The sequence below is a fragment of the Dendrobates tinctorius genome, unplaced genomic scaffold (genome assembly GCF_039654945.1).
Source record: "Dendrobates tinctorius isolate UK_male_01 unplaced genomic scaffold, ASM3965494v1 ptg000321l, whole genome shotgun sequence".
NCBI lineage: Eukaryota > Metazoa > Chordata > Amphibia > Anura > Dendrobatidae > Dendrobates > Dendrobates tinctorius.
The window spans coordinates 1,778,759-1,803,207 of NW_027361988.1; the positions used below are offsets into that span (position 1 = coordinate 1,778,759).

The following is a 24,449-nucleotide window of genomic DNA, read 5'->3' on the forward strand; positions in this document are numbered from 1 at the left end:
TCAATGTGTCTTATTTGTTTCTTATCTCCCCATAATACAACGGTCACAAGATCGCCGATCTGCACTTTACTCTCCGATGGTGACGATCCTCTAGACATCCGGACAGTCAGGAGCATTGGATCCCATCTGTGTCTCCCCACTATTCTAACAATGGACGCTCTCTCCGCGATCATTTCCTCCTCTATACGGTTATTACGGGGAATGACGCTGTGATGACTTTTCTTCTGGGAGAGACACAGATCACATGTGACTAATATTGCAGTGTGAAGAGAAACTTATATTTTCCGGTATTTTTCTGACCTTACATTGTGGGTTATGAGGTGTTTGGGGCTTGTTTTTTGTTCCACCCCTTTTTTCCTTTGTTTTTATCTTTCCAGTTGGTAATTGGGATTCTAATATAAGCCCATACAGGGCCGGCTCCAGGTTTTTGAGGGCCCCGGGCGAAAGAGTCTCAGTGGGCCCCCCTTTTAACACATACCATGATTCATGCCGTGTGGCATCCATGGTGCTGGCCAAAAAACGGACTTGTCTCCATGTGGATCACACAGACACATGCTCTGTAGCAAAACACGTTCATGCGAAGGAGGCTATTGATTAGGCCGGTTTCACACTAGCGTTTATGAGCGCAGCGACGGCCTGCGCACGGCTGCCGCTAAGCCCTGCCCCCTGCCGTGCCTCCACCGGTAGCTCCGCGCCGGCGCAACCAAACTGCAGCAGGTTGCGTTTGGCACAGGTTGGCGCACCGTCAAAAGGACGCATGCGCCGCCAAACGCATATTGTGCATGGCCTGCGCCCCCAGTGATAAAGATAGGGGACGCAGGGCGCATGCAGAGTCATGCGCCGGTAGGCGGAGCTACCGGCGGAGGCGCGGCAGGGGGCGGGGCTTAGCGGCGGCCGTGCGCAGGCCGTCTCTGCGCTCATAAACGCTAGTGTGAAACTAGCCTTAGTAGTGTACGCATAAAGGAAAGATGAGAAAGAAAGGAAGAACAGAGAGAAAGAAAGAACAGAGAGAGAGAAAGAATGAACAGAGAGAAAGAGAAAGAAAGAACAGAGAGAAAGAAAGAGGGGAAAGAAAGAACAGAGAAAGAGAGTACGAACACGGAGAAAGAAAGGAAGAACAGAGAGAGAGAAAAAAAGGAAGAGAGAGAGAAATAAAGAAAGATTAGAGAGAGAAAGAGTGGACAGAAAAAAAGAACAGAGAGAGAAAAAAAGAAAGGGGAAAGAAAGAACACAGAGAGGTAGAGAGAAAGAAAGAGAAAGAAAGAACAGAGAGAAAAAAAGAGAAATAAAGAAAGAGGGGAAAGAAAGAACAGAGAGAAAGAAAGAACAGAGAGAGCGAAAGAAAAGAGAGGACGGAGAGGAAAGAAAGAACAGAGAGAGAGAAAGAAAGAGGGGAAAGAAAGACTAGAGAGAAAGAAAGAAAAAGAACAGAGGGAAAGAAAGCATGGCCAGAAAAAAAGAACAGAAAGAAAGAACAAAGAGGGGAAAGTGTAAGAGAATGGTCAGTTATAATATACTGAGCAGCCATGAGCGACTAGGCAGCCATTTTAGGAAAGTTAGGAAAGAATATATTCAACTTTTATAATAGAAATAATACGATGTACTCTGTAAAAGCAGATGGAGGATGTAAAATGAGATCATGCCCATTAACAAATTTAGTTGATGTGCCTACAGGTAAATTGGATCAGCCTAAGGGCAATGAGAAACTAAAACCAACGAATATATGGTGAATATGTGAATTCATGATAGTGTTAGTAGGAAACAGACTTCTGAAATTGTCAAATGTATTAATTTATGGGTTTAGTCTAAGAGCAGTAATAAGATTAATGACAGTAGTTAGAGATAATATTGGATTTATGTGGTTTTTAATGTGGTCTGGTGAAAAGTTAATTACTGATGTAATGTTGTGCCACTTCTTCCTTAGTCCAAAAAGATATGATGTAACCATATACGCCCTTTTGCTATAATATGTATACAGCTTTCTTTGTTTGCATAATGTATAAAAGGCACCTGCAATCTAGCTCGGGGCCTTATCATCGCCAGACTTCCTAGCGAATCTCTGCCCGTCTGAATTCCTGTTTTTGCCCGCATATTTCAACTTCTTTGCCTTTCTGTTCTGTGTTGCCGTGTATCTCTGAATAAACTTCGACCTCAGCTTTAGAGGATTGTCTGCAGTTTGGTCCGGCTCTTCCAACTCTCCATTAGGACTTTCTCTAACAAGTGGCGATTGCCAGCCAGGAGGAGCGGCTCCGGAGAGCTGCCTCCAGAGGAACCTTTGGAAAAAGTTGCAGATGAGAGTTTCAGGTTGGAAGAGTGAAGAAAAAAACAAAAAAACGCGTGTGGCCACACGTGAAACCGATCAAAGGAAGTCAGCCTGAAGGAGAACCTCTCGTGATTGCTCCGAGAACGCCTGCCTGATTTTTTATAAGAAAAACACGGACAAAGAAAAAGACTATAAAAAGATGAGTAACTAAGAAGAAGCTATCTACAAGGACGTGAGAATTTTTTTTTGTGTCCGGTAGCAAGAAGCTTTAAAAGGGCGTGGGGAGACGCCTGGCAAGCTAACGAGTGAGGCTGAAATCATGGCTGCACCTCTTTTGATATCTGGTCAAAAAGCTGCAGCGCGGTCTTCCATCTGAGAGGTGTGAGTATCTAACTTTGCTTAAATTGCATTTGCTGATACTAGAACAGAGTAAAACATCCTTGTAGACCACTGTAAATGTGGAGTGGTTACGGAAGCAGGCAGAGAAATATGCTGGAACACCCCAGCTGGAGGGGGTTAATGTGGAAACCACGTGGCTAAATTGTATGCGATGGTTTACCACAGAGAACTGGGAACTAGATTGAAAGAATTCGCTAGGGAAAAGTAACAGCCGGGTATCGGCTTTGTGTAAGACAGTCATAACCTTTGATCAGGCTCTTGATAAACAGTCTACACCACAGTATGTATATGAGGTCACCCGGGCAGGGGCAGCGTATGGGGAGAGCTTAGAACAGTTGAATGAGACATTGAGACAAGCAGGAGAGACACAAAGGGAGGGGGTTGAGTTGGAGCCTTTGAAAGCACTCATAGCACAGATGGAGTCTGCAGTGGAGAAGTGCGGGGCTGGTCCAGAAACAATCTCGGAATGGAAATCAATGATACAAGACTGGATAATGGAACACACAGATACACTGGATAGATTGTTCCGACATCTTCAACACATGCAGGCACAGTTAAGTAAAGAATTGATCGAAGAGGAAGGGGATGATTCATCACAGGTAGATTTTAAATTTAACGCCGACACTGCCTCTACCCCGAGAAAGAGTCCTGGTCAGATGTCCCTGGTCCATCTTAAATTTATTAAAAATTTGCCTAATTGGGAGGAAAGTATGGGAGTGTTTCGTAATGTCCTTGGCTTTGAATCATGGCTTGATAAATTCCAAATTAAATCTAGGGAGGATGCTTCCCGTTATTTCATGTCTTTTGTGCACCCTGAGTTCATGTCTCATCTTCGAGCCCAGCAGGCGAAGGGTGTGATCTGACAGAGCCGCAGGGAAGAATGAAGTTTGTGATTTCACAGAAGTTAGGGGGGAGAAAGCCCTCTCCGGCATTGTTAGATTCTTTTAAAATTAAAAAGGGGAGTGATCTCAGGATGGAGGCAGATAAATGGGTTGCAGCCTGGTGCGTGGTGTTTAATAAGACCTTAGACACTATGGACCAGGGTGATAAATTTGCTATGATGGAACAATTTGTAAAAAAGGTTCCCTTAGAAGTTTTTAATTCAGGAGTTTTGCAAAATGCTGAATCCATTGAAGACGTGGTTGAGGCTTTATTAACTAATGTTAGGACAATGCAATCCGAGGTGAAGGGTGATGAGTCTAATGTTTTTGCATACCATTCACCTCGGGGTGTATCTGCTGATTTGAGGAGGCCAGGAGTTCCAGGGGGTACGGCCAGGTACCGAGAATGGGCAGGTCCTGTTCGGCCGAGCCCCCACGGGATCCCATGAGAGGTCCTCCCTTGTGTTATTTTTGCGGACAGTTGGGACACTTTAAACGTTTTTGTCCCAACTTTGTGCCAGGGCCTATATCCCGAGAGCTCCGGGAGTTCTCTAGACCACCTTTCGAAGTTAGACCTCTGTATCCAGCAGTGAATGACCCTAGGCAGTATCAGCAGTACAACGGTCTTCAAATGGTTAACCCAGTCTCACAGGAGCCTTCTGCTCCTGCTCCTTCCCCAACGGCTTTCACTCATCCGCGCCCGGAGGTCCATGCTATTCAGGGAGGGGTCACTCCTCCTCGTCCCTACGCTCCCCTGATCAAGGAGCTACGAGAACATGAGGACCGGACCCTGACTAAGGATCTCTTTGGGGCGGAGGTGGCAGCTGTTGGACGGAAGCCGTGTCCAGATGGGGATAATGGATTTTTCGGGCTTACCACGGCAGGTAACACTGATTGATGGAGTGCTCTCCCTGTTCCCCTTACCCTCCTTGCTCCCCTTTCCCTGGGCAGGGACGGTAGACCTTATGTCAGAAGGAGAATAGAGGGGTTGCCGTGGGAAGACATCCTCATCGATACAGGAGCCTCAGTTTCAACAACAAGACACAAATTGCAGTCACCCCCTGGACTGCCTGAGAATACTACCACGTTGGTAGGATTTGAGGGCTCCTGTAGTCAAGCAGTAAAAAGTCGTCCAGTGAACCTGAGATTTCAGGACACAGGGGGATCGAAGCAAAGGGGTCTTCGATGCGCTTTTTGGGTAAACCCACAGTTACGGTCCACTATTTTGGGAACTGATGTTTTGGGAGCAATGGGAATTGTTGATTTATGTAACAAAGTCTTGTGGCGGAACAAAGAAGCCACTATCTGTTCTGTAATTGTACTTGTGGAGGAGTATGAGGAGAGTCACAAATTACCCATTGCTAGCTTCGGATTAGGTGCTAATGAAAATGTTGAAAAGGCTGACAATGATGCTTTGAAAAATGTATTGAAGGAAAGGTTCCCTGAATTGTGGATCTCAAAACTGATTGTGGGTTAATGCAAACTCAGGTTAAAAGTGATGGTGAAAAACTGCCACCTTTCCAGCGTCAGTACCGTATTCCTGAGGACGCCATCCCTTACATAAGGGTTGCAGTCAGTGAGTTGGAAAAGCAAGGTGTTGTTGTGAAAGGTAATTCCCCATGTAAAAGTCCTATACTACCTGTAAAAATGGAAGATGGCAGTTTTCGAATGGTGGTAGACCTGAGACTTGTAAATAAGTACACTCCTTCAGCAGCTCACCTTGTTGCATCTGTCCGTGAAGTTATGTCACAGCTGCGGAGTGATTGTAAAGTGTTTTCTTGTTTGGACATTGCAAATGGCTTTTTCTCAGTACCCCTAACACCTGAATCTGCCCTCCACTTCGCATTCACTTTCGAGAATGTGCAATACTTGTTCACGCAGTTGCTCATGGGATTTCACAGTTCTGTGGATTTCCATCAGGCATTGGCTCAAGTGTTAGAACCCCTTGGTTACGGAGACAAAGTCTTACAGTATGTGGATGATCTATTGATTCAAACTGTCGATGAATGTGAACACAGAAACCCTTAGAAATGTTTGTCAGACTTTACAAGATGCAGGACTCAAAATGAGTCTAGATAAAGTACAATTGATGAAATCAGAGGTTAAATTTCTGGGTGTGTCTGTCTCAGCAGAAGGAAAGAAACCCATGCATGATAGGGTTAAAGCTATTCAGGCTGTTCCCCTACCAACTAATGTCATTGAGCTCAGAAAATTTTTGGGTCTTATCAACTTTTCCAGAGAATTTATTGAAGATTTTGCTTATCTGGCTAAACCACTGTATGATTTATTGAAAGATGTTAATGATGATTTTGCACCTGTCAATGTGGAGGGAGCCGCCTTACAGGCTTTTGAGGGATTAAAGTGCGCCCTTACGGCAGCTGCCGCATTGGTTAACCCTGACCCTTCCCAGCCTTTTTACATTCAGACTCATACCGGTGATGTCTCTATTTCTTCTGTGCTTCTACAAAAATGGCCCAAAGAAAGCCCAGAAGTGTCTAGTCAGTTGTATGCCCTAGGTTACTACTCTAGGTTGCTTACACCTGTGGAAGAAGGATTCACTCTGTGCATGAAGCACCTACTGGGCGTGCACTGGACTATGAATCAAGTGAGACATATAGTGGGATTTGCTCCTTTAATTTTACAAACCCTGCATGTCACTTTAAAAACTTTGCTGAAAGGAAAAGCTTCAGGTATTAATTCACAGAGAATGGCTCAATGGATCATTGATTTTGAGACTATAGACTTACAATAGAAATAATACGATGTACTCTGTGAAAGCAGATGGAGGATGTAAAATGAGATCATGCCCATTAACAAATTTAGTAGATGTGCCTACAGGTAAATTGGATCAGCCTTAGGGCAATGAGAAACTAAAACCAACAAATATATGGAAAATATGTGTATTCATGATAGTGTTAGTAGGAAACAGACTTCTGCAATTGTCAAATGTAAGAATTTATGGGTTTAGTCTAACAGCAGTAATAAGATTAATGACAGTAGTTAGAGATAATATTGGATTTATGTGGTTTTTAATATGGTCTGGTGAAAAGTTAATTACTGATGTAATGTTGTGCCACTTCTTCCTTAGTCCAAAAAGATATGATGTAACCATATACGCCCTTTTGCTATAATATGTATACAGCTTTCTTTGCATAATGTATAAAAGGCACCTGCAATCTAGCTCGGGGCCTTATCATCACCAGACTTCCTAGCGAATCTCTGCCTGTCTGAATTCCTGTTTTTGCCCACATATTTTAACTTCTCTGACTTTCTGTTCTGTTTTGCCGTGTATCTCTGAATAAACTTCGACCTCAGCTTTAGAGGATTGTCTGCAGTTTGGTCCGGCTCTTCCAACTCTCCATTAGGACTTTCTCTAACAGAAAGAAAGAACAAAGAGGGAGAAAGAAAGAACATAGAGAGGGAAAGAAAGATGGCAAAGAAAGAAAGAACAGAGAGAGAGAAAAAGAAAGAACAGAGAGAGAAAGAGAGGAAAGAAAGAACGGAGAAAGAGAGAAAGAAAGAAAGAAAGAACGAAAGAAAGAAAGAGAACAGAAAGAAAGAACAGAGAGCGAAAGAAAGAACAGAGAAAGAAACAGAGAGAAATAAAGCTTCTATAGAGATACCATAGCAGCCCGGCTGCCATTGTAGTGCCCACCTGAGCCTCCCGATGCAGGACAGATCATGATCCGCTCACATGGCCGACATCCCCGAGTCCAAGGCGATCCCGCTGTTCACGCTGTCAGAGGACACGATGATGGATCTGAAGCATTCCCTGAAGTGCCTCCATGGATCCGTCACAATCTCCTCCCAAAATTACCTAATTTCCGGTCAGTTTCCAGCACGACACTTCCGGTAGAAAGTCACATGCGAGTTTTAAAGTGCTTCTCGGGGCTCCGCCGTGTACTCCTGTGTCCGTGGGAAAAGTAAACTCCCGGCTGTGGCAGTCTCTCTCAAAATCGGGACTGTCCGGCTGGACCTGGGACGGTTGAGAGGTTTGAATGCTTCCCACCATACACCTCGCACGGCTCCGCTCAGTACACTTCCGGCTCCGCTCCCCACACCTTTTACACACGCGGCTCCGCTCCCCACACATACTGCTCTGCTCCGTACACCTCATACACATGCTGCTCCGCTCACCTCGTACACACGCGGCTCCGCTCCATACACCTCGTACACATGCGGCTCCTCTCCGTACACACGCTGCTCCACTCCCCACACCTCGTACACACGTGGCTCCGCTCCCCACATCTCGTACACATGCGGCTCTGCCCTGTACACCTCAGACACACGCGGCTCCGCTCCGTACACCTCGTACACACGCGGCTCTGCTCCCCACGCCTCGTACACACGCGGCTCTGCTCCCCACGCCTCGTACACACACGGCTCTGCTCCGTACATCTCGTAAACACGCGGCTCTGCTCTCCACGCCTCGGACACACAGGGCTCCGCTCCGTACACCTCGGACACACGCGGCTCCGCTCCGTACACCTCGGACACACGCGGCTCTGCTCCCCACACCTCGTACACATATGGCTCCGCTCCGTACACCTCGTACACACGGCTCCGCTCCATATACCTCGTAAACACACGGCTCCGCTCCGTACACCTCGTACACACACGGCTCCGCTCTGTACACCTCGTACACACGCAGCTCTGATCTCCACACCTCGTACACACGCAGCTCTGATCTCCACACCTCGTACACACACGGCTCCGCTCCGTACACCTCGTACACACACGGCTCCGCTCCGTACACCTCGTACACACACGGCTCCGCTCCGTACACCTCGTACACACACGGCTCCGCTCCGTACACCTCGTGCACACATGGCTCCGCTCTGTACACCTTGTACACACACGGCTCCGCTCCATACACCTCGTACACACATGGCTCCTCTCTGTACACCTTGTACACACGCGGCTCTGATCTCCACACCTCGTACACACATGGCTCCACTCTGTACACCTTGTACACACACAGCTCTGATCTCCACACCTCGTACACATGTGGCTCGGCTCTGTACACCTCGTACACATGCTGCTCTGCTCCCCACACGTCCGCTCCCCAGACCTCGTATACACACACAGCTCTGCTACATCCCCCCTGTAAACCCCTCCTGACCCCACACATAAACTTCCTCTCATCCAGCACCATGACAACCAGCACAGCAGAGTCCTGCACACTGAGGACCCTGATCATGTGACCCCTGACTCCTCCCCTCCTGTGACCTCATTGCAGGTCCTGTGCGTGCCAAGAAGCCCAGCAGGAGTGTTGTCATTGCTGGGATTTATCAGGGCTGCGGTGGCCGGTGGGGTCTCTGGCAGGGTGAGGATGGGGTCAGTACAGTCATGGCCAAAAGTTTAGAGAATGACACAAATATTATATTTTCACATGATCTACTGCCCTCTGGTTTTTATGTGTGTTTGTCAGATGTTTTTATCACATACAGAAATATAATTGCAATCATATTATGAGTAACAAAAGGTTATATTGACAGAATGAGTTAATGCAGCAAGTCAATATTCGCAGTGTTGACCCTTCTTCTTCAGGACCTCAGCAATTCTCCCTGGCATGCTCTCAATCAACTTCTGGATCAAATCCTGACTGACAGCAGTCCATTCTTGCAAAATCAATGCTTTTATTTTTTCTGAATTTGAAGGTTTTTGTTTGTCCACCCGTCTCTTGATGATTGACCACAAGTTCTCAATGGGATTAAGATCTGGGGAGTTTCCAGGCCATGGTCCCAAAATCTCTATGTTTTGTTCCCTGAGCCATTTAATTATCACCTTTGCTTTATGGCAAGGTGCTCCATCATGTTGAAAAAGGCATTGTTGATCGCCAAACTGCTCTTGGACGGTTGGGAGAAGTTGCTCTCGGAGGACATTCTGGTACCATTCTTTATTCATGGCTGTGTTTTTAGGCACGACTGAGAGAGCGCCCTTTCCCTTAGCTGAGAAGCAACCCCACACATGAATGGTTTCAGGATGCTTGACAGTTGGCATGAGACAAGACTGGTGGTAGCGCTCACCTGGTCTTCTCCGAATAAGCCGCTTTCCAGATGTCCCAAACAATCGAAAAGGGGATTCATCAGAGAAAATGACTTTACCCAAGTCCTCAGCAGTCCACTCCCTGTACCTCTTGCAGAATATCAGTCTCTCCATGATGTTTTTTCTGGAGAGAAGTGGCTTCTTTGCTGCCCTCCTTGAGACCAGGCCTTGCTCCAAGAGTCTCCGCCTCACAGTGCCTGCTGCCATTCCTGAGCAAGCTCTGCACTGCTGGTAGCCCGATCCCGCAGCTGAAACACTTTTAAGAGACGGTCCTGGCGCTTGCTGGTCTTTCTTGGGCGCCTTGGAGCCTTTTTGGCAACAAGGGAACCTCTCTCCTTGAAGTTCTTGATGATGCGATAGATTGTTGACTGAGGTGCAATCTTTCTAGCTGCAATACTCTTCCCTGTTAGGCCATTTTTGTGCAGTGCAATGATGACTGCACGTGTTTCTTTAGAGATAACGATGGTTAACAGAAGAGAAACAACGATGCCAAGCACCAGCCTCCTTTTAAAGTGTCCAGTGGTGTCATTCTTACTTAATCATGACAGATTGATCTCCAGCCCTGTCCTCATCAACACCCACACCTGTGTTAATGGAGCAATCACTGAAACGATGTTAGCTGGTCCTTTTAAGGCAGGGCTGCAAAGGATGTTGAAATGTGTTTTGGGGGATAAAGTTAATTTTCTAGGCAAATATTGACTTTGCAAGTAATTGCTGTTAAGCTGATCACTCTTTATAACATTCTGGAGTATATGCAAATTGCCATTAGAAAAAATGAAGCAGTAGACTTTGTAAAAATTAATATTTGTGTCATTCTCTAAACTTTTGGCCATGACTGTACATGGGGGGGCGTGGCGGCGGACGCGGGTATCGATTCCCAGACAGCGTAAATGGGCCCCCACGTCTTGCCAGGGCCCCGGCATTTGCCCAGCACCGGGTGCTGACGCCGGCCCTGCCCATATATCCCGGGAAGTGTCAGGTTCTGGGATCTCATTATATTATTAATAACAATTTCATTCCCGATTATTCCCGTCATTTATTGCTCGTTACATTCTCTCTATAAAATAACAGTTTCCTCTTTGTTACACCTCCTAATACTGATCATTTATATCTCTATATTGTAGAGGAAACATTTCTAGGAGTGTATACACTTCACCACAAACACTTCCCATAGATTTTATTATCCATCACTGTTATTAAGCTGCTTTTCTCTTTATATCTTTACCATATCACTTTTTATTCTCTTTTCTTACCCGTTGCACAGTTGCACTCTCACTGGTCACTTGGTGGGGTCACATTTGGCTCTTTTCACCTGCATTGTTTTGTTTCCGGACCCCCCTCATTATCACTTCACCTGATTGATCGCTACCAGATGGCTCTATGCAGCATTATTCATCTTGGTTTTACAAACAGGTTTTCATCCTGATCCTCCTGCTTCACTGGGGAAGATATGACCGGGGAACAGGCCCAATTCCTTTAGGAACACCCCCACTTTACCCCAGAGTTACTCCCCTTGCCTGGATTAGTGCAGGATCTTGGTGTGTTGGAAACACTTAGGCCGGGGTCACACTGGCGAGGAATATGGCCGAGTGAGAGGCGCTAAAAGCACGCATTAGACACGGACAAATGATTCTCTATGGGGTCACTCGCACCAGCCGTATATTTCTCATCCGTATTCTAGGCTCCGTGCCAATCGCATGCTGCGATTGTCAGCGTACTAGTAGTACGTCCGTAGTACGCCAATGCAAGTCTATGGGTGCGCAAAAAATACGGATTACACACGGACCACACATGTGACTTGCGAGAAATACGCACCCGGTGTCTTTTAGCAAAGCCGGCAGTTCAGTGCGCTATACAGTAGCTATACAGTAAACTCACACTGACAGGTTTAATAATGAAACGAAAGAATAGATATAGACACATAGAATACATTATATATATATCTATATATGCACTCTATGTGTCTATATCTATTCTTTGGTTTCTGTTAGAAACCCTGTCATAGGGCTCCATTATATGTCCATTTTGCAAGGCGGCGAGAAAATCTCACCATACGGATGCCATACGGATTACATACGGATGCTTACATGCGCAAAATACGCGACCACACCTTGATTACGGATGACATATGGAGCACTGTTTAGGGGCCATTCATCCGTATTACGCATGTAAAATACTGACCGTATTTTGCGTTGGTTAGTGTGACCCCGGCCTTATCCATACCCTCTCTGAGGAAGCTGACGGGGTGAAACGCCCGTAATAGGGAATAGTGGTGAATCTGCCATCTTTCTCTGTACACTCCCGGCATGTCGTCTGTAGGATCTGTAATCTCCATCTCTTGTTAGGATGGTTCCTCCTTTACACTATATGGGCTGTGCTGTATTCCTGGGATATCCCATATAGCACTGGCTGCACTTTATATCTCCTCTCTGTACTCCAGGGATGTAATGCGCTGTCAGCTCTTTATTCTCTCACTATTTATACCCTTTGCTCTGTGTCCTCTCATTATATAAGCTATTCATCTATAAGTGCTGTCGGGATCCTTCAGATACTTCTTTCACCCGAAGGACCGATGTTCTTGGGTGTAGGACACCATATGTCTCTGATTAAATCAGCTCCGTCGAGAAGAATTACACAGACACAAGCTGTATGATACAACTCGGGATGCCTGCCAAGACGCCTCTGGCTTATCAGTTAGGCTTCCATCTTTTATAGCAAAGAATTTTAGTATTTACAGACATGCGCAGTATAAAAATGATTTCACAGCTTGTTTCAATCACAGAGAAAGCCATGTAGGCTGAGAGACAGGAATTTATCTGTTATCTGGTTTCGGTTCTCAAGGGAACAGAAAAGATAAGTTTCAACAAGAAAATGCAACATAGACAGAACTCAATTTAACTCCTTCAGTTCCTATCATTCCCCCCTTTGACATCTTTATTCTTCACAATCTGGAACACTGGATCCTGTAATGACAGCTGATAGTGTCCTATTCACCAGGTACTATCCCAGGCCGACGGGTTGCCCGAGGGAGACAGGTATCTTCTTTTACCCTCTCCATCCCCCAGTTACTAAGGCCACGTCTGTCATCACAAGAGTACGCTCCTTCATGCCAGAAATGAGATGTCAACCTAAAACTTAAAGAAAACAATTATCAACTTTGGTATATGTTCTGTCATTAACTTATCTTTCTCATCTGTTTCTGTATTTTTTCTTACATACAGAAAAACACCAAAAAACAAGTTTCAAAAATACATATAATACAAGGAGACAAACAACAATACGTAATAGAATAGGCTATCCAACCTCCTATACCCTTAAACCAATTGACTGGATTCAGAAAGGAGAAAGTATCTGACCACCAACTATCTTTATTGCGATCATTGTCTTTATCATACTGATCTCTAAGTTTTTGAACATCCTCTAATTTTAGCTTTAACTTTATAGTGTTGTTGGGATCTATATAATGACAGCAAGCGGGTCCGACGACCTGACACATGCCACCCTGTGCTGCCGTTAAATAATCCAGTACTATGGTATGTTGGTTAGTAACTATAATAAGTTGATTCTGGACAGCAACAGTGGTGTTAAATATATCCAATATATCCCAGATTTGATCATCTAAATAATCTGTAGCCCTGACCAATTTATCCCACATTTGCGTGATCATAGGATAGATAAAAATAGAACTAACAATTTTATTAGCCACACTCATCTGCACTATATGTGGTCTCCCAGAAGGACGAGGTGTATTATCTGCTGCTCTTTTGTATAATGTATGTTTGGGTACTGCCTGCATATCCAATTGTCGGTTTGGAATGATAAAGGTAGCCGGAGTCAAACGTCCCAGAGTACAAGTACCTCTTACCCCTACTGGCAACCATTTATATGCATTGTCTCCACATATCCAGTACATGTCACTAGGTAAATCCCATAAGGCTGAATGTTGTAATACCAGTCTATGGACTAAATCTATGAACGCAGATACATTCTGAAGCATACACCAAGTTGTCCTAAAGGGCTACAATACCCTACATCGGGATTTCCACAGGTGGGAGTTCCTTTCTCATATCCAGATGACTCGTTGCAAGGTATATTACCTGAAATATTAAAACAAGTGTCATTATTGCCCTGGGGAAATAAATTGGAATACTCCCAGGATGTATTATGCAACCTTCTTTCTAGCAGTATTGGTTTGAAGGCGTCAGTAGAGTGGGAAGTTACACTAAAACTAACTTGTAGGCCGTACGTTGGAACTTGCCCCAAGTTGATTAATCGAGTCCTATTCCTAGGTACCCAAGCCCCCCCCTTATATGCCAAATATTGAAGGTGAGTGCTACTTCCTGAAAGGTTACCTTGCCACCAGGGATATCCTACCCATCCCACAACAGGTATACCGATAGTCATATTCCATAACTTCACATTATTTGTGGAATTATTAGCGAGTGTGTCAGAACAGTCAGTCCAAGCGAATAACTCTTCGGGTGGGACAGGGATAACAAGAAAGGGAATACTCATGGCTGATACTGGTGAGTACGTGCAGATCCAGCAATCTGCTGGAGGCTGAGTATCATTCAACCAATCTCTCAGTAATTTCTCATGATGTTGTATAAACCTATTATTCAATGGCATCGGAGAATTTAAACTGTCCCATGCAGCTACTGTCATTATAGGAAATGCAAAAAACCAAAGCATTATGCTCTTTTATATATTCTTATTGACTCCTGTGGCTAGTTTGCAATGTGATGCGTGGATCCAGGTTGATCGTCCTTCTAACTTAACAGAAGTAGGCGTTGTCAAGAGTACTTGATAAGGACCTTGGTATCGGGGTCCAAGCGTCTTTCTGGAGTGTTTCTTGACATATACGTAATCACCAGGTTGTAGACAATGAGTTCCTTCCACACTATCCGGATCTGGAATGGAAGAAAAAACTAGAGAATGCATTTGAGTTAAATGCTTTTGTAACTGGATTACGTAACTAGTCAAACCATCCACATTAAGTGTTAAAACCTGTGGGTAGTACAACCCTGTGTTCGGTGGTCTTCCAAACAATATCTCGAAGGGTGACAGTTTAGTTTTCCCTGTGGGTGTGTACCTTACTGAGAATAATGCTAATGGGAGACATTCTGGCCATGGTCTATGGGTCTGTTCCATGGTTTTCTGTATTTTCAATTTCAGTGTCCCGTTCATTCTTTCTACCTTCCCTGAACTCTGTGGGTGGTAGGGTGTATGAAATGCTTGTTCTACACCTATCATTTGCATTACATTTTGCATTACCTCAGCAGTAAAATGTGTGCCTCTGTCTGATTCAATTGTTTCAGGTACACCGAATCGTGGTACTAGCTCCATCACTAGTCTCTTTGCAGTGGCTCGAGCTGTAGCCGTTTTCACCGGGTAGGCTTCTGGCCATCCAGAGAACATGTCAACACACACCAGAACATATTCATATGGTCCACTTCTGGGGAGTTGAATGTAGTCAATCTGCAGTCTCTGGAAAGGATATAACGGCCTAGGACTGTGTTTCCGTGGAGTCTTCACTACTTGTCCGGGATTGTGTGCTAGGCATATGGGACAGGTGGTACAGTGTAGCTGCGCCATCTTCCCAAACCCAGGAGCAATCCAAACCTTCGTGACTAGGCGTGTCATTCCATTGGCGGACATGTGAGTTGGAAGATGAACTGCTTCTGCCATCCTCGGATATAAAACCCTAGGCAAACAGTACTTCTGATCTTTCTTCCACATTCCGTCCGTTTTTTTGGCACCCATCTTTTCCCAAGTTTCCTTGTCTGTCTGGGCGGAGTCTTCTTGGAACTTTTGTAGGTCTGTAAACAAACCCAATGCATCCTGTTGCACTATGTTTACCTTTTCTGGAGTTCCCAAAGCAGCTTGCTTTGCCGCCTGGTCTGCTTTCTCGTTGCCTTTCGCTTCCATGTTGTCTTTTCTGGTGTGTGCTGGCACCCTCATAATGGCCACCTCCTGTGTCTGGGCCACATTCTCGAGGATTTCTCTGATCAGTGTGGCATGATTTATGGGTGTTCCTGCTGCTGTCATGAAACCCCTTGTGCGCCACAAAACCCCAAAATCATGTGCTATCCCAAAGGCATATCTTGAGTCAGTGTAGATATTTGCTGTTTTTCCTTTGGAAAGTTTTAATGCTTCATTCAGAGCTGTTAGCTCAGCTTCCTGAGCGGACATATGGGGTGGAAGTGCCTTTGCTACAATAATCTCATGTGGTGACACCACAGCATATCCTGTGTGGAATTTTCCAGTGTCATCGGCATATCTGCTGCCATCCACAAAAAGTACAAAATCTGGATTTAGCAGTGGTGTGTCAGTGACATTGGGCAAGCCAACAACTTCTTGCTGCATCAGTTCTATGCAGTCATGTTCATGTTCAACTTCGTGTGGGGGTTCAAAAGAAAGTGACAATTGTTCCTCATTTACCTCATCTATCCCCCCTTCAGAATCCGCAATTGGCAACAGTGTAGCCAGATTCAGATTCTGAGTTTTGGTGAACGTAACATTAGGAGGCATAAGCAAGGCACATTGTAGTCTGAGTTGTCTGGCCATAGAAATATGTTTAGCAGAAACCTGATTCAGGATACTGTATATATCATGTGTGGTACAGACAGTTAGTGGGTTGTCCAATACAATATCAGAAACCTTGTCAAGTAGTAATGCGATTGCAGAAACTGCTCTAACACAGGATGGTGTTCCTTGTGCTACAGAGTCTAGCTTAGCAGAATAGTAAGCAAGGGGTCTATTCTTTTTGTCATGTTTCTGTGTCAGAATGCCAGTAGCATGCCCTCTGATTTCAGCAGCCATAAGTTGGAAGGGCATGTCATAATTGGGTATACCTAATGCTGGGGCTGATATTATGGCCTTCTTTAGATACTGAAATGAGGTTCGTGCGGTATCAGTCAGTTGAAAGGGTGTTGTGTTGATACAATCATACAGTGGCTGCATGTGTTCACTAGCATGTATGACCCATTGGCGACAGGAAGAAACTAAGCCCAAAAATGCTCTCAACTGCTTATGAGTTTTTGGTTCTTTCATCTGTTGGACAATTGTGATTCTGTCATTGGTTAAGTGTCGGGTACCATGAGACAGACAATGTCCTAAAAATACAACTTTTGGTTGACAGAACTGTAATTTCTCTCTGTTGACCTTACACCCATTGTCTGATAAAAATATCAATAATGATAGCGTATGGGTTTTACAGCTAGGCTCATCAGGTGCACAAAGCAATAGGTCATCCACGTATTGTAGGAGCGCAATGTCAGGTGGGTGTGGCCAACCGGCCAACACAGACTGTAATGCTTGTGTATATAATGTGGGTGAATGCTGCATGCCTTGTGGCAGTCTGGTCCAGGCATATTGTTTGCCTTTAAACGTAAAAGCAAATAAGTGCCAACAGTTTTTGTGAAGAGGTACTGAGAAGAATGCGTTTGACAAATCAATTACTGAAAAACATTTCGATTGGCTAGGGATTTTTGCCAATAATGTGTGTGGGTTAGGTACTACAGGTGTCAAAGGAACAAGGATTTTATTTATTTCTCTCAGATCATGAACCATGCGATATTTTGGAGCGTCACCCGGTCCTCCTTTCTTTTTGACAGGAAACAATGGCGTATTAGCTTGTGATTTGATCGGTACCAATGCTCCGTTGTTTACAAGATCAGTGACTTGTGCTTCAATGGCAGCCTCTTGTTGGGCACTAATGGGATACTGCCGCAGCTGAGGCAACCTTGTGTCCACGGGTACCTCCACCACAACTGGGGATACGGGAAGTAAACCAATATCTGCATTCCCTTTTGCCCACAGGGTGTCGGGCAATTTATCTAAGGCTGGGTCCCATGGATGTGGTGTGGTGTCACAAGTGTCATCAGGACTTTGTGACTCAAGGGCTTGAATTATCATGCAAGCCTCAAGAGTGTCCTCATCCCCATCTGGGATAGTAAGATGCACTGTACCGTCTTCTGCAAATTTGATATCTGCCTGTAGTTTCTTTAGTACATCTACTCCTAATAGGCAAATAGGTGCTCTTTTGACAAATAAAAACTTATTCAGGAACATTTTAGGTCCTATTTTAACTGGCAGAGGTTTGCTAAAAGGGATTAAGCTAGATTGCCCACTAAATCCTGAAACAAAGGTTGAGTATTCTGAAAGGAGATCTGGAGTTATTACCTTGTCATTGACCACCGAAGAGGTTGCTCCGGTATCTACTAGAAAGGGTACCTTTTTCCCGTTGACTTTGATTTTAACTACTGGTTCCCTAGAGTCAAGTTGCATTCTAATTGCACCTAGTCAGTCAGTGGATTCCTCCCTTCTAGGCTGAGATTCTCTATCCGCTTTTCTCTTACGGCAATCTCTCTGGAAATGACCTGGCTTCTTACAATAGTGACATGTAAAAGTTCTCCTCCTAACCTCACTGATTGGATTTCCTTGATTGTCAAATTGGGTCACCGCTACCCTTGTTTTTGCTGGTGGTGCATTCTTCCTTTCCTGCACATCTAATTCGATTCCCATAGCTTTTTGTCTTAATCCATGGGCATCAGGTACTGACCTCCAATCAGGGGTGCTTATTTTCAGGGGATCTCGTATTTCTTTGAGTAACCCTTCCATGAAGGCTTTTGCCAATAGTCTTGATACTCCCTCATTATTTGTATCAAGACCCTCATCTTGGAAAGCCGTTTCCAATATCCGGAAGAAATCGGTTACTGATTGTCCCGGTTTCTGCGGTATGGCTGTCATGTTACCTCTCTGTCTCTGTTTTGTCTGCATAAAATTGTCAAGGGCAGTTAAAAAGGGCTCTCTTGAAGCCTGAGTTCGAGGATTACCCTCTTGGTCATTATCAGCGGGTCTATTTGGTCCAATAGTCTGTGAAAACTCCCCTTGGGTAGTTATAGGTAATTTTAATCTACATAGGTCTTCCCCATCCAACCAGGTCCCTCTGTGTACGGTCAGTACTTGTCTTATGTATCGGGTAAACCCCATAGGAAAGGTAGTTGGATCTGGAGCATTGGACAATAATGACATACATTCTGGGGCAGACCATGGAGTATAAAGATTAGTTTGAATCTGTCTGGTGTGGGTAACACCCTGTTCATCTACTTCCCTAAAAGGGCGTGTTTGAGTCCTAACAGGGGCTAACCTGCTAGGGTGGTGATAACGGGGTGCTCCACAGGCTAGGCAAGCATCTCTCCAGTCTGGATTTTGTTGACCACAATTACTACAAATCCATCCTGGATTGCCATTATCAGGAGATGGTGATTGTACATCAGGGCACAGTCCGGTGGACGGTGGTATAACCGGCACTGTAGGTGGGGCTGTTATACGGGTTGGGGCAGGATAGGGTGGTGGTTCCTGTTTCTCAGGCACAGGGCTAAATTCTTTGGGGCGTATCCATCTTTTTGTTTTCTCATTATACACCCAGTTTTCTCGCTTAGCGACCTGTGATACTTTAATGCATGCCTCTACCTGTTCACCCCACCCGTTGTCTGCAATTCTTCCTGATTTTGTGTCTTTTATCTCCTTCCATTTTTCTTCGTCTAAAGCTTCTTTACCTTTTAGCTTAAAAACTCTTAGTACCACCTTTAAGTCTTTTGCTGCACTACTTCCACATCTATCTTTTATTATTTCACATAGCAATTTTCCTTCTTCCGCTGTTCTCCCCTGACTGTTTCCCATTTTCTTATCCTGTATCACTTATCCCTTCTGTTAGTCCCCCGCCTTAGGTGGTGTATTGGGTAAGCTCAAGACTCAGCTCTACTATACCTCGTTACCTTCTTCCTAAGGTGCTAACAGACTGGAGTTTCTGTTCCTCTTTGTACTACGTGTTTCGTGTACTTGTATGCTATATATGCTGCAAACAGAAGCACTCCCACAACACACAGGGATGTGAACAGGATATCCATTCACTGGGTTTCTTCAGTCATATCTTGTCACAGGCTTATTTTGTGATCCTGTGCTCATTCAATCATACTCTTATCTGTCACAAGGTTTATTCGTAAAGGGTGTTGATTTAAGCTTAGGCGGTGACCTCCCCGAAAGGACGCTGTCACATGACCCAGTTAGGCAATATCACCACTCTTTGAACGGATACCTACTGTGCAGCTTATTTTCTACTTTCCACAATCCTTCAAATCAAAGTAGTCACTCAACAACCTCCTCGATTCCTAATGCGGAACCGTCTATTGTGAAAAACTTGTCCGTCTGGGCTTTGTAGTATGAACTGTTCACCTAGTCTTAGGTTCCGTAATGTCTGACCTCTCAACGTGTTACTCAATGGGATATGTGTATTTAATGCTAACAATATCCACCACTGTTCTCCCTTTTTGACATAATGAAACTTTCTTATGTTTGTGTCTGGGATTGTCCCTGCAAATGTCCAATCACCATACCCGTTATGATTTGCATCAGTTCTTCTCCTAAAAATAGCAGTACACAGGCAGAATCTGCAATAACCTCTCATCCGAGCAAAAGTTACATATGTATGTCACACCCGATTTCCTCAGAGTTCTTATACAGACCCGATTTTACGGCCCCCTCCTCTACTAGATTCCCCTTGATACGGACCTTAGTTAAAATGATATATTATGAAGAGCAGAGAAGAGAAAAATGATCTCTTACCTGGCCAGATGTTTAGGTCTGCTGTTCACAATATCATCAATAACCGGTGTGGTCCGGAGGTCGGGTAATCTTGGAGAGGTGCCTATATCAGGTCCCTGTTCGGGCGCCAGGAAACTGTCGGGATCCTTCAGATACTTCTTTCACCCGAAGGACCGATGTTCTTGGGTGTAGGACACCATATGTCTCTGATTAAATCAGCTCCGTCGAGAAGAATTACACAGACACAAGCTGTATGATACAACTCGGGATGCCTGCCAAGACGCCTCTGGCTTATCAGTTAGGCTTCCATCTTTTATAGCAAAGAATTTTAGTATTTACAGACATGCGCAGTATAAAAATGATTTCACAGCTTGTTTCAATCACAGAGAAAGCCATGGAGGCTGAGAGACAGGAATTTATCTGTTATCTGGTTTCGGTTCTCAAGGGAACAGAAAATATAAGATTCAACAAGAAAATGCAACATAGACAGAACTCAATTTAACTCCTTAATAATAATAATAATAATAATAATAAATTTTATTTTTATAGCGCCGACATATTCCGCAGCACTTTACATTTCAGAGGGGATTTGTACAGACAATAGACATTACAGCATAACAATAATCACATACAGCAGATTATAGCAAATACCAAGAGGAAAGAGGGCCCTGCTCGTAAGCTTACAGTCTATGAGGAAAGAGGTAGACACGAAAGGTGGGTGGTAACAGTTGCCCTGATTGTATGGACCAGCCATAATGTTAGGTGTGTGACAGTACGGACACAGAGGGCTAATGGATGCATAAAGCATGTGGGAGAATGATGCGGGGAACCTGGTTATGGTAAAACTTTTGGCTCTGCCACACAGGGATAGGTTAGGTTAATGTGTTGAGGCGATAGGCCAGTCTGAATAAATGCGTTTTCAGGACACGCTTAAAATTGTGGGTATTGGGGACTAATCGTATTGACCTGGGAAGTGCACAGGATCTATTCCCCTTATACACTGATATCCAGTGACAGATCTACAATCCGGTTCCATATATCTATGTATGGATTTATCTTATACTCAATAAATACGGTGCACTTATCTCATCTCTACCTTGATAGTGACGCTCTCTTAGGAGACATGTTACTCTATGATGGCACTTTTGCACATGGCCACTAGATGGCGCTACAACATTTGACATTTACCTGAATTTTTATATCTACACATGGTTTACACAAATTATATTTTCTTGTGGTAACTCTATACTATTTACCATTAGAAGCTGTGTATTTCTGTAATTATTTGTATGTATACATGATTAATTACCACTTCTGTCTCTGTAAAAACAATCCCCTTTAACCCTTTCCGACATTGGGTGTAAATGTACATTGATGTCGGACTCCCTCCCTTTGATGTGGGCTCCAGCACTGAGCCCACGTTTTTTTTCCGGCACATGATGGACCGGAAATTCCACCCATTGGTGACCCTGTCATGTGATCGCGGGTCACCTTTGGGTTGGCATGACAGCTAGAGGTCTCCAAAAGACCTCTATGGTTTTGCCATTGCTGGATCCTATGAGCGCTGACAATATGGTCGGCGCTCATAGCAAGTGAGCTACACACAGGAGATCTGGTCATTGCCTCTATGTAGCAGAGCCGATAGGGTTATGGCAGCTTCTAATCTCCCATGGACACTATTGAAGCATGCCTGTAGAGACATGGGGAAGTAGTGGGTGCTCCGGTCCGCTAGCCGAAACCACATGGACCAAAGATCGTCCTGCCAAACTCCCGCTGTCATTTTAACGTGGTCAAAATGCTACTCAGACAACACAGGGTGAGGGTAAAACAGTGTGGGCAATGCTTTATTGTACCACAAAACAGGCAGATAACACATTGAACAGTCCCAGCAAAATACCCAAGATGGGGCACATTACAGAGTCTCACCCTCCACTGACCCGCTGGGATAATAGCAGCTGTGACTACAGATCTTCCAGGGTCACTACCCCACCTGTGGCACACACAGAGAGGAGGTAACGACAAGCGTAGGAAGATGACAATCCATACAAGGCCAGTTGATCCGAGTATCACAACCTGGCTTCATCTTCCAGGGTCGGTTACTCCACCTGTGGCCCACACACAGAGAGGAGGTGACAACAAGTGTAGGAAGATGGCAGTCCATTGAGTCCATACAAGGTACAAGGCCAATTGATCTGAGGATCACAACCCGTCTCCAAACATATCCATGGTTTATCAATGGTCAATAGAGCAGACCTGTATTCTTCTAACCCAGGCTGAAAACCCCTAGGTTGTTTCCTATAGAATGATAGATCCGTGTCCCTCATAATGTAGCCATGATGTAAAATGTCTGCTGTCCTGTCTCTGGTCCTTTTAGGATGTATGGATGTCTTGGCAGAATCTCTCTGGCTGTTTCTCTCTGTCTCTTTACTCTTTATACAGAGGCATGTAACCTATTTTTAGACTTAACAAGTGTCCCTCATTCAGTATTTACATAAAGGGTAAGAATGGAGATGAGATTATTATAGCATTACTTGATTATTTTAACTATTTGCATAGTTTTTCCCTCTCTGCTTTAGAAGCCAACAAACTGGCTCCATAACACAATGCATAATTAGCATATCAGCAAACATCACTAGTGATCAAGGATGAGCGCACAATAAAAGTCAATATTACCAGCTTACAGAAACAAAAGTCTGTTTTCTTGACCAACCAGAAATCAACACTTAAATTTGAAAGCCAACATACAGATAACATTCTATTATTCTTTGTTTGCTAAAAATAGTCGTCTGGTTAATTAACATACAATGCTGTATGTCTTACAATGACAAAAAAGAAAAAAGTGTTTTTAAAAATATATAAAAAAAATATATAAAAGTTCAAATCACCCCCCTTTCACCCCATTCAAAATAAAAAGAAAAGAAAACATATACATATTTGGTATCGATGTGTTCAGAATCACTTGATCTATCACTATAAAAAAGAATTAACCCGATCGCTAAACAGCATAACAAGAAAAAAATCAAAACGCCAGAATTACGTTTTTCTGGTTGCCACAATATTGCATTAAATAACGGGTGTTCAAAAAAAATTGTATCTCCACCAAAATGTCATTAAAAACGTCAGCTCGGCACGTAAAAAATAATCCCTCACCCAACCCAAGATCACGAAAGTCTTAGTTACTCACCGGTTAACGGTATTTTTCGGAGTCCATGACAGCACCACCTGAGAGAGGGGATCCGCCCTTCAGGAACAGGAAACCTACAGATACAAAAGGGCGGCACCTCTCCCACGCATCAGTTGGATTACAGAGCACAGAGGACCACAATGGTTAATAACATAACTTATATACAATACTATACACGACTATTTAAATTACCCGTGTACGTATAAGAGGCAGGAGTGCACACCCAAAATAGACTAAAAGGGAGGGAATATACGGGTGCTGTCATGGACTCCGAAAAATACCGTTAACCGGTGAGTAACTAAGACTTTGTCGGTCGTCCATGACAGCACCACCTGAGAGAATTACAGAGAGTAATAACTATTTAGGGAGGGACTACAGCCTGCAGCACCCTTATACCAAAAGAGAGGTCTGTGGAAGCACCCAGGTCTAGCCTATAATGACTATAAAAGGTGCTCGGAGAGGACCAAGTAGCCGCCTTACATATCTGGTCGATGGAGACTTCTGATCTCTCGGCTCACGAGGTCGCCATGGCTCTGGTGGAATGCGACCTCAGCTTCCCAGGTGGAGACCTGCCTTTTGAAGTGTATGCTACAGAAATTGCTTCTCTAATCCACCTGGCTAGTGTATTTTTTGACACTCTACAACCTTTCCTAGGGCCTTGGTGGGAAATAAATAGGGCATTATCTTTCTTCCAAGGATCGGTAGCTGCCAGATATTCTATGAGGCAATTCCTAACATCCAGGGTATGTAGTTTTTCTTCCTTCTCATTAGCTGGATTAGGGAGGAAGGATGGAAGGACTATTTCCTGAGTCCTATGAAAGTTAGAAACCACTTTAGGTAAGTACGCCGGATCAGGTCTGAGTATTACCCGTCCTAACCTGTATATAAGGAGGACGCCTAAATAATGCCTGGATGTCGCTTACTCTGCGAGCTGAGGTTAGAGCTACCAGGAAGGCTACTTTGAGGGACAGATTTTTAATGGAAGCTGATGAAATAGGTTCGAATGGAGCTTCCGTCATGGCCGTAAGGACTAGATTCAAGTCCCATGGCATGAATCTATCCTTCA

General features: G+C 44.4%; 2 pseudogenes; both read right to left on the minus strand.

The window, feature by feature from the left end:
* LOC141073986 (uncharacterized) overlaps positions 1–24,449 on the minus strand; it is a 74,554-nt pseudogene that overhangs the window by 17,609 nt on the left and 32,496 nt on the right.
* Positions 12,228–14,283, minus strand: LOC141073981 (uncharacterized; annotated as a pseudogene).